The 11844-nt window shown below is 37.9% G+C and overlaps 1 long non-coding RNA gene across 1 annotated transcript; it reads right to left on the reverse strand.

Moving 5' to 3' along the window:
• Window positions 1–5312: 5312 nt before the first annotated feature.
• LOC122142398 lies at window positions 5313–10349 on the reverse strand. The gene is made up of 2 exons (XR_006158573.1): window positions 7412–10349; window positions 5313–7307 (listed from the first exon to the last, which is right to left on the reverse strand). It is a non-coding gene; the product is annotated as an uncharacterized LOC122142398 (long non-coding RNA).
• Window positions 10350–11844: the final 1495 nt, after the last annotated feature.

Here is an 11844-nt window from a genome sequence, read left to right on the forward strand (position 1 = left end):
AAGATGACTGACTCAGTGATAAACATACTGCATGTTACTTTGCTCAACTACTACAAAGCAGGATATGCAATATATCTGCAATATATCTGCAACTTAAACTTCTTAAAAAAAAACATGTTAATATCTCACTTACAATTTACATTTACATAAATCCATTTACATTCAACAATAAAAAAAAAAAATAATAATTAAAACACGCTAAAGTAGGCTAATACATGTAAAAAGAATGTTGCATGTACAGTCCTTTGAAAAAAGCACCACAATTTCCCGCGCGCCTCGTCAGCCACTGCAGCCAACCCGATCTCATGAGAAAACATAACTATAATTTACTAATTGCTGATTTTATATGAATACGAGTTGAATAGAGAAAGCGTGAAGCCCCGCCCCTAAACTCAACCATCAAAAAGATCGTATGCGATGAGATCGTCTCAGGTTACGCATGTGGGTGGTGTGGAGTTTGACAATATTCATTTTTTTTTTTTTTTTTTTTTTTGTGAGTAAATTAAATAAATAAATAATGACTTTATTCTACAGTTTCTGTATTTCCACATCAGCCTCGACACATCCATGCTGTGTTGACGTGAGTGCAGAGTCTGCAGACATTGAGAGTGAGTCCCACACAGCCTCATTTACATTCCTGTCAAGAATTAAATATGGCGCAACACTTACTTTGATCTATGTACTGTAATTCACTTTAGATAAAAGTGCTCAGACTTACTAAATTAAGAGACTGCAAATGATTAATTATTGCAAAACTGCAACAGTAATAGGAAAAGGATAAAAACATTTAATTCTACAAATGTATTCAACTCATGTCAGATATATTTGAAACTGCACATCACGATTTTGTGATGGAAAGTCAAAAATGCTGTGATGAAATGCAAATGCATGCTTTACAAATTATTTTTGACCACTTCAGCTTTCTGTGTTCCATATGAACATGGAAAGTAATTGGGGTAACACTACACACAGATCTTCAGTGTGATATCATTCTTATCTGATTATTGGTCAAAGCTAATTGGCATCTCCATCCTACAATCAAGATTCAAATGAAACTTGTTTCTTATGTGATTGTTGGTCATTACCATAATGCATTAGATGTACATTTCAGACATGTTTGGTTTTCATTAAAACCTATAGGCTATTTGAGTGAAATCATTCAATTTGAATTCATAGTGTTGCTATTGTGACATATCTTCAATTTAAAATATGGGCATTTAAATGTATATATTCATGAGCCTGTATATATGTTTTTAGAATACAAAACCCAATTCTAAAAAAGTTGGGACACTGTACAAATTGTGAATAAAAACAATGCAATGATGTGGAAGTTTCAAATTTCAATATTTTATTCAGAATACAACATAGATGACATATCAAATGTTTAAAAATTGATCATTTTAGGGGAAAACTAAGTTGATTTTAAATTTCATGGCATCAACACATCTCTAAAAAAGTTGGGACAATGCCATGTTTACAACTGTGTGGCATCCCCTCTTCTTTTTATAACAGTCTGCAAACGTCTGGGGATGAGGAGACAAGTTGCTCAAGTTCAGGAATAGGAATGTTGTCCCATTCTTGTCTAATACAGGTTTCTAGTTGCTAAACTGTCTTAGGTCTTCTTTGTCGCATCTTCCTCTTTATGATCCACCAAATGTTTTCTATGGGTGAATTATGTAGACTGCAGGCTGGCAATTTCAGTACCTGGATCCTTTTTCTACGCAGCCATGATGTTGTAATTGATGCAGTATGTGGTCTGGCATTTTCATGTTGGAAAATGCAAGGTCTTCCCTGAAAGAGATGACGACACCTTTCAGCATTGATAGTGCCTTTCCAGATGTGTAAGCTGCCCATGCCACACGCACTCATGCAACCCCATACCATCAGAGATGCAGGCTTCTGAACTGAGCGCTGATAACAACTTGGGTTGTCCTTGTCCCTCTTTAGTCCAGATGACATGGCGTCCCAGTTTTTCCAAAAAAAACTTCGAATTTTGATTTGTGTGACCACAAAACAGTTTTCCACTTTGCCACAGCCCCCATTTTAAATGAGCCTTGGCCCAGAGAAAACACCTGAGCTTCTGGATCATGTTTAGATATGGCTTCTTTTTTGACCCATAGAGTTTTAGCCGGCAACGGCGAATGACACTGTGAATCGTGTTCACCGACAACGTTTTTCTGGAAGTATTCCTGAGGTCCATGTTGTGATTTCCATTACAGTAAGCTGCCCATGCCACACGCAGTGCTGTCTAAGGGCCCAAAGATCACAGGCATTCAGTATGGTTTTCCGGCCTTAACACTTATGCACAGAGATTGTTCCAGATTCTCTGAATCTTTTGGATGATATTATGCACTGTAGATGATGATAACTTCAAACTCTTTGCAATTTTTTCTCTGAGAAACTCCTTTCTGATATTGCTCCACTATTTTTTCGCCGCAGCATTGGGGGAATTGGTGATCCTCTGCCCATCTTGACTTCTGAGAGACACTGTCACTCTGAGAGGCTCTTTTTATACCCAATCATGTTGCCAATTGACCTAATAAGTTGCAAATTGGTCCTCCAGCTGTTCCTTATATGTACATTTAACTTTTCCGGCCTCTTATTGCTACCTGTCCCAACTTTTTTGAAATGTGTAGCTCTCATAAAATCCAAAATGAGCCAATATTTGGCATGACATTTCAAAATGTCTCACTTTCAACATTTGATATGTTATCTATATTCTATTTTGAATAAAATATAAGTTTATGAGATTTGTAAATTATTCCATTCCTTTTTTACTCACAATTTGTACAGTGTCCCAACTTTTTTGGAATCGGGTTTGTAAATTTACCTTCTAAATGAATCTCTTTTATTGGAATTCTGCTTTGTCTGTCATTGGTTATTCACTTATTCAACTAAAAATAGAGTTTTAAATGGTTTAGTATTTTACACACACACACACACACACACACACACACATATATATATATATACAGTTAGGTCCATATATTTGGACACAGAACAATTTTTATTATTTTAGCTACTGACCAAAACATATTCAGTTAAAGTGCACACTCTGAGCTTTAATTGAGGGTATTCTCATCAAAATTGGAGTAAAGGTTACGGAATTACAGCTATTTAATAAGTATATTTCAAAATATTTCAAGGGACCATAGGTAATTGGACAATTGACTCAAAAGCTGTTTCATAGACAGGCGTGGGCTATTCTTTCATTATTTCTACATCAATTAAACAGGTAAATCATCATCATGCCGTCAAAGGATCTCTCCATACAAGTAAAACAGACAATTGTTAGGCTTCAAAAACAAAACAAATCCATCAGAGAGATAGCAGGAACATTAGGAGTGGCCAAATCAACTGTTTGGTACATTCTGAGAAAAAAAAAGAAAAAAAAAAAAAAACACATAAAAAGGCCTGGGTGTCCACGGAGGACAACAGTGGTGGATGATCGGCGAATCCTCTCCATGGTAAAGAAAAACCCTTTCACAAATTCCAGCCAAGAAAAGAACACCGTCCAGGAGGTAGACGTGTCACTGTCTAAAGTCTACAATCAAGAGAAGACTTCACCAGAGCAAATACAGAGGGTTCACCACAAGGTGCAAACAAGGCCAGATTAGACTTCGCAAAAAAAAAAAAACTTCTAAAAAAGCCAGACCACTTCTGGAAAAGCATTTTTTAGACTGGTGAAATTAAGATCAGCCTGTACCAGAATGACAGGAAGAAAAAAGTATGGAGAAGGCTCGGAACAGCTCATGGTTCAAAGCATACAACATCATCTGTGAAACATGGTGGAGCAGTGTGATGGCATGAGCATGCATGGCTTCCAGTGGCACTGGGTTACTGGTGTTTAGTGATGATGCTAGAGAAGACAGAAGCAGCCAGAAGAATTCTGAAGTGTATAGGGATATAGATTCAGTCAAATGCAGCAAAGTTGACTGGATGGCGCCTCATAGTACAAATGGACAATGACCCAAAACATACTGCAAATGCAACCCAGGAGTTTTTGAAGGTTAAAAAAGTGGAATATTCTGCCATGTCCAAGTCGATCTCCTGATCTCAACCCGATTGAGCATACATTTCACTTGCTAAAGGCAGAAAGACCCACATACAAACAACAACTGAACTCAGCTGGCCAGAGGCCTGGTGTGGTCTACTATTGTCTTCTCAAGATGTTAACTGATGGACTGGAGTAGTGTGGATTACTTGTGGAGTTTTCATCAGCTTTTAGGACTTTAATTCGGACTGCACACATTCACTGCAGAGGGATCCACTGGTGAGCAAACGATGTAATACTATAATTTCTCCAAATCTGTTCTGATGAAGAAACAAACTCAACTACTGTACATCTTAGATGGCCTGGTGTTGATTTCAGTCTTTCTGAATGTACATGTATTAATGGTACAGATAGTTTTGCCACAGATACTGTATGTTATCAGAAATAACAAGGCAGATTTGCATATGTTCTACAAGAAAAATGTAAATAGCACTATAATTTCCCTAATATTCTGATATTGCTATTACTGGGCTTTGATTGGGTGGAAGGTGTGTTATAGCTTCCACAGTGGGTTGTTTTCCTTCCTCCACAGGTAGAGTAGGAAACCGGGGGTCTGTTTCATAAAACAAGTTTACCAAATAAGCCAGGCTTATTTCAGTTAGTCTGACTTATTTTGAACTGAATCAGCTGACAATTAGTCAGACTAACTGAAATAAACCTGGCTTATTTGGTAAACTTGTTTTGTGAAACAGGCCTGTTCCTTTCTGCATTAGGAAACACTTTTAAGTAAGTACTCCCTTAGTGGTAGGAACAGGTAATTTACAAACAAATATCTGTATCCTCAATCTGTATGATGATAACGCAGTGGCATCATCACAGCACAGCATCACACTCCCCTTTGATGAAACTGACAGAGCTAATCACGACACAGGAAAGTGTTCCCACAATGTTTTTATTCATGCTGTCATATCCTGCCCACAACTGCTTCATGCTCAGACTAGAGAACTTTTCTATGCATTGGCAGAAAAAGTAGTTAGTTGGAGATGGGTACTTTTTAATGACCAGTATAAAAATTTTGCTTTTTGCATCATAAACTTCTCCATTGCCTATGTGCTCCTTTATCTTTAACCGGATAGATATAAAATAAAATTTCTATTATTATAATTATTATGATTTTTATTATTATAAAACAGACAAGATATTTTAATGGACAAAATGTATTTTTGAAGAGAATGTTGTATACAGTCAAGTTTGTATTTTTTACATTTTGCATTAAAGGATTAAGTGAACTAGATATCTATAACGAGGAGTCAGTGGAGTTGGGATCCATATGCAGCTTTATTAATAGACAAGCCGAGTCTGACAGGCAATGTTTAATCAGCAGCGTGAGACAACGTAGGCAAGGCAAAATCATTAACAGAGTCCAGGAAAATGGTCGGGGCAGGCAGCAGACAGCACAGAGTAAATCCACAAGGCAGGCACGGTCAAAAAGGCAGGCAGCAAACGAACAGCAAAGAAACAACAGTCCAGGTAGGCAACAGAGAATCAAACAGGGAAATAATGCTCAGAAATTTTAGCAGTAGCAAAACAAGACTTCACGATGAAGGCTGGGAGAGAGCTGTTTAAATAGTCCAGGAAATGGCTGACACCTGTGCAGATGATCAGCCTCAGGCACGGGGCTATGGGAAATGAAATCCGAAAGAACCAGTTAGTATTTGGGTGACATCTCCCTCTGGTGGTGTCTGGAGGGAGCCACAGAGGCTTGATTTAACAAAACTCCTCCTAACCCCCCACCCCGCAAGCAGGTCCTGATGCGAGGAGGCAAACGACGCCGGGGTCTTCCTCAAGGTAGCGGAAAATGTACGTGTGCCATGCGGGTAGATAGCCAGACCCATTGATCTGGACGATAGCTGGGATTAGGGTGCCGATGGCGATCAGCCTGTTACCTTGTTCTGTGAATGGCCCGTTGAAGGTGTACAAGTGCCTCATTCCAGGTTTCTTCACTCCGTTGGAGCCAGGAGTTTACAGCAGGTAATTCTGAGGGTTCTCCGAACCAAGGGAATAGGGGAGGTTGGAATTCCAGCACACACTGGAAGGGAGTGAGGCCCGTGGTCGGTTTGTGGAGGGAGTTCTGAGCATATTCGGCCCATAATAGGTAGCTCTAGTCTAGTCCTGATTTCGGTAGCAGTATGAGCGAAGGAAACGGTTGAGTTTTTGATTGAGACGCTCCACTTGACCATTGGACTAAGGGTGGTAACCGGAGGTGAGGCCAACATTGAGATTGAGTTTCTGTCAGAAGGCAGACCAAACTTGAAAAGTGAATTTTGGTCCACGGTCAGAGACTATATCCTTGAGGAGGCCGTAATTATTCAGACAATTGAGTTATTTGTTTCTCAGTCCATGATATACACGGGTTGTGCTTCTCTAGCCAGGGAAGCCCCAGGATGATGGGAGTCTATGGGGATTGAAAGATGAATAGATGGATGGTCTCAGTGTGAATGGCTCCTGTGTGCATAGATAGATCTCCGGTGGTGAACTGAACCTGGCTGGAGCCCAGGGGAAGTCCGTCTAATGCTGCCACTGACAAACAAGATTCTCAGGGAACAAGGGGTATACTATGAGTCTTAGACAATTCAGAGTCAATGAAATTTCCTGCTGCCCCCTAATTGATGAGAGCCCTGGTGTTAATAAACTCCCCATTAACCTTTAAAGTAACTGGTATCTCTACGGTTGTAGATTGACAGGAATTCTGACTCACTGCAGAAGAGTTACGAGGCGGACGAGTGGGGCAAGATGCTCTCAAGTGTCCAGGTAGTCCGCAGTATAAACATAGATTCTAGTGAATGCGTCCCTCTCTCTCTCTCTCCTCCATGTTGAGATGAGTAAAGCCGATCTGCATGGGTTCGGTCTCTGGTGGTAGTGGTGCCGTTATGGTGGAAACAAAGGAGTGTTGAGGTTGTCGTTGGAAGAGGATGAGATTGTCAATGTGAATAGCCAGTTCAATTAACTGGTCCAGGGATTTGCCCTCATCGTGGCAGGCCAGTTCAGATTTCAGTTCAGCGGAAAGACCATTTTGGAAGGAGTTTGAGGGGATAATCCAGCTACCCCGTATGTACAGCGAGCGTGCGAAAGGAAAGAGTGTAATCAGCCACTGAGCCTCTTCCCTGCAGGAGGGAAAATAGTTGTTCACTAACCTCTTTGCCACCCGCTGGGTGTTTCAAAAACATCCTTGAAGCGTTGAATGAAACTAGTGAAAGAGGGGAAAACAGTATGATTCTCACTCCACACAGCGGTAGCCCAGTCCAGCACTCTTCTGGTTAGGAGAGAACAAACAAATACAATGTGGCTTTCATTTGTTGGATTTAACATGGGCTGTTGATTAACGAACATGGAGCAATGAATCAAAAAATCCCTTACACTTCGTGGGTGATCCATCAAACTTTTCCGGGAATGCCAAGCAAGGGCTGGCTGTGGTGGGGCCTGTTGTAGCAGCTGATGGAGGTAGGTTCGGTTGAAGAACGCTGACTTTGGGTGATGGTAGGCGGTGAGCTTGGAGGGTCTTTACCAGCTCCTCGGTGAGCGAGGTGAGTCGGTTAAGCTGTTGTTGATGAGGCCAGGACTGACGCTTGAGCAGATAACTCCATGGTGAAATGATAGAAAGCTGCTGGATTGGAATTCGGCAAAGTCTTCTGTAATGAAGAGTCAGTGGAGGTGGATCCATGTGCAGCTTTATTAATACACAATCCGAGTCTGACAGGCAATGTTCAATCAGCAGTGTTAGAAACAAAGTAGGCAAGGCGAAATCATTAACAGAGTCCAGGAAAATGGTCGGGGCAGGCAGCAGACAGAGCAAAGAGTAAATCCACAAGGCAGACAGGGTCAAAAAGGCAGGCAGCAAATGATCTGCAAAGAAACAACAGTCCAGGTAGGCAACAGAGAATCAAACAGGGAAATAATGCTCAGAAATGTTAGCAGTAGCAAACCAAGACTTTGCGATGAAGGCTGGGAGAGAACTGTTTAAATAGTCCAGGAAATGGCTGACACCTGTGCAGGTGATCAGCCCCAGGCACAGGTTAAAACCACAGCATTATAATGATGAGGATCATTATTTATATTATTTTTTTAAATTATATATTAAAAAGAAAAAACAGTTTAAGTATAAAGATTGTATAAATTATGTTTATTATGATATTTGTGATAACTGGAAGATAGTGCTTTTTACATAAACATACATATCATCAATTTCAATGATTAATATTTTGTTGTACAGCTAACCATAAGATGCTTTCGGAGAGATATAGCCTAATATAATCATCTAATGTCACACGCTGCTTATGGAAATAATGTCTGTTGATTTTAATCACAATCTGACTCAATTTAATAATATTGGCTATGGGAGTTGGAAAAGAATGATTTTAATACGTCATAATTTTCATTATCAGGGTGTAAACTCATGTCAGTGGCTGCCATTGTCTTTCTTCAAGCTTCACTCCCACATCTCTTTTACAGCTTTTCTCTTACAGGAAAATAGACCAAAAATAATTATGACTTAAGCACTGTGTGTGTGTGTTTAAGTTTCTATTACAAAAAACAAATGGATGGTTGGGAAAATAAAAATTTGGCCAGTACCTCACACATTTGTCTTACATTATAATTATTATTCCAATTTTATTTTATTATTCAAAATAGCAATAATAAAGAGTAGGTGTAATGAGTAACTTTTGCCTAGTACTATAAATAAAGTGTTAATAGAGTTGTTTTTTTTTTTTTAAAGTAAACCAATAGCTTATTTAATCACTTCATGCTGTATCACTTTTATGCATTATTAAAGTTAATTAATTTTAGTATTAAAATTTAGTTAAAGTAATTTTAATATTATGCTAAAAATTATCTCACCAAGGAGAGTTTAAACAAACAAGTTTAATTAATTAATTCTATTAAAGTGTAACGAAACGGGCATATTAAAATTATGCTCTTCTCACAAATAAATGTAACAATATTTTTTCAAGTGATGTGACTGCATGCATGACCATTTAAACACATTTTGAAATAAAATAAATGCCAGAAATCAGTATTTATATAGTAGTTTAATGAACAAGCAGCACAGTTACAAACAAGGCATGTAATTCCTTTGACTGTATAAAATGTACCAAAAATCACTTTAGATAAATGTATCTAGTCTACAAAAAGCAAAAATAGCAAATGCTCAGAGTCATTACTGACTCATTTACAAACACATTTTATGCACCAGTAACCTTGGTCTTTGTTGATATTGATAGAAATGAGATAAAATAAACATATTAAAATAGCTCCTTAATGGCACTGGGATTGCATTAACAAAAGTTGTTTTTAAAATACAATTTTGATACTATGATCTCAAAAAGCACTTTTATTATTATGCTGCACTGGTGCCCTGAAATATAGATTGACTATATAAAGAAAAAAGTTAACAAAAAAAAAAAAAAAAAAAACAAGTACACAAAAAGTAACCCTAATTATTAATATAATATTTTGCATGTTGATGCTAGTGTTTCTGTTTCAGCAGCTCTTCCAAAAGCATTGAGCTTATTTGTAACAAAGATATATTTCTCTTTCTCTCTAAAAAAAAAAAAAAAAAAAAAAAAAAAAAAGGTTTAATTCATTTACCAGTTCTGATTAACATATTTGGAAAAAGTCATTTTTGTGCTCCTAAATAATCAAAAGTAGCTGAGATTAAGTGAACGATTGTTACGAAACAATTTCTTTAATTTGACTACTACTTGTGTAAATATTTGTGCTTGGTTCACTAGTAGTGAATTAATAAAGGTCAAAAAAAGTGTAAGGCCACACCAGAACTGGGCATGTTTTAGCGTTAGCAAAGGCAGAAATGTCCCAAGAGTCATCAAACCTAAGGATGTCATTAGGCAGACAGTTGTGCAAGGGGCATTTCCTTAATCACACTGTTGATCAGTTGACAAAGTGATGCTAGAACCTGACCTCACTGAACCTCATAATTTGTATCCATTTGTGGGCAAACAGCCACATCAAAAGATCCTGATAAACTTTAAAGTACTTTTCTATTCATGACTTTTCATGATGTGTGACTCAAAAGTGGCATACATGTCCAAACATTCTCAAAAAATGTGATTTGTCAATAATGGGTGAATCTCTCAATCAAAGAAAAAAGAAAAAAAAGAAAAAAAAACCTTAGCAGGTACAATAGAATGTGTAGATACTTTCTTATAAAGTTCAAATAATGTAATTTTAGATTTAATTTCCTTTAAAAGAACAGTTCACCCAAAAATGTACTCACCCTCAGGCCATCCAAGATGGAAATGAGTTTGTTTCATTATCAGAACAGATTTGGAGAAATTCAGCATTACATCACTTGTTCACCAATGGATCCTCTGCAGTGAATGGATGCCGTCAGAATGCAAGTCCAAACAGTTGATGAAAACATTACAATAATCGTGTGGATTACTTCTGGATTATTGTGATGTTTTTATCAGCTGTTTGGGCTCTCAATCTGATGGCACCCATTCACAGTGATCTAATGCCGAATTTCTTAAAATCTGTTCTGATCCCCCCCCACCCAAAAAAAAACCTCATCTACATCTTAGACATGGAAGCCCGTTTTCGCCACTGAATAAAAAATAAAAAAATGTAATTGCAACTTTTTATCTCACTATTCTGACTTTTTTTCTCTGAATTGCATGACATAAACTCGCAATTGCAAGTTATAAAGTCATAATTGTGAGATATATCCTTGCAATTCTGAGAAATAGTCAGAATTGCGTGATATAAACTCACAATTGTGAGATAAAAAGTTCGCAATTCTGAGAAATAAAGTCGGAACTGCGAGATACTGTATAAACTCACAATTCTGACTTTTTCTAATAATTGCAAGTTAATATCTCACAATGCTGACTTCATAATATGCAATTGTGACTTCATGTATAATCAGATATAAAAATCAGATATAAACTCACAATTCTGAGAACATATCAGCCCCCCCACACAATTTTTACTTTAGAACTCACAGTTGCCTGTTATAAAGTCAGAATTGCGAGATATAAACTAGCAATTCTGAGAAAAAAGTCAGAATTGTGAGAAAAAGTCAGAATTGTGAGTTTTTATCTCGCAACTGTGACTATATTTCACAATTCTGACTTTATAACTTGCAATTGTGAGTTTATATCATGCAATTCTGTGAAAAAAAGTCAGAATTGTGACATAAAAAGTCGCAATAACCTTTTTTACATTTTTTTATTCAGTGGTGGAAACGGGCTTCCATAACACCCTCATCTTAGAGGGTGAGAAAATTTTAAACAAATTTACATTACAACAGAATTTCGTTTTTGGGGTGAAATGTGAGCTGGATATGTTCTTGAGAGATTCACACAACTTAGGGCTGTGCAAAAAATCGAATACGATTTTCATGCGCATCTCATCAGTAAAGACGCTCCTGTGATTAGTAGTATATCTCCAGCACGTGCATTCAGATCAGGGTTGCCAGGTTTTCACAACAAATCCTGCCCAGTTGCTTCTCAAAACTAGTCCAAAACTAGCCCAATCGCGTTTCCACGAGGTTCCCCCATAAAAATTGCATCCCAGTGTTAAAATGTACGTTTTTCAGCAGGGTTCCCTTGGTAATATTCACATTTTAGGGGCTAAATATCACGTTATTGGTATTGGGGTCGCTTCAACCCGCGGACATGAAAAACAACCGCAGACTTGGCAACACTGGTTCAGGTGAAGCGGCATTTACTACACAGAGTCGTAGTCCACCGACAAGTTACACAAAATCGCTTTCAAAATCGACAAAGAATCGCCTGCGATTTTAAAATCGATTTTGTGTAGACTGACAGTGA

This window comes from Cyprinus carpio, chromosome A5, assembly GCF_018340385.1.
Source record: "Cyprinus carpio isolate SPL01 chromosome A5, ASM1834038v1, whole genome shotgun sequence".
NCBI classification, from domain to species: domain Eukaryota; kingdom Metazoa; phylum Chordata; class Actinopteri; order Cypriniformes; family Cyprinidae; genus Cyprinus; species Cyprinus carpio.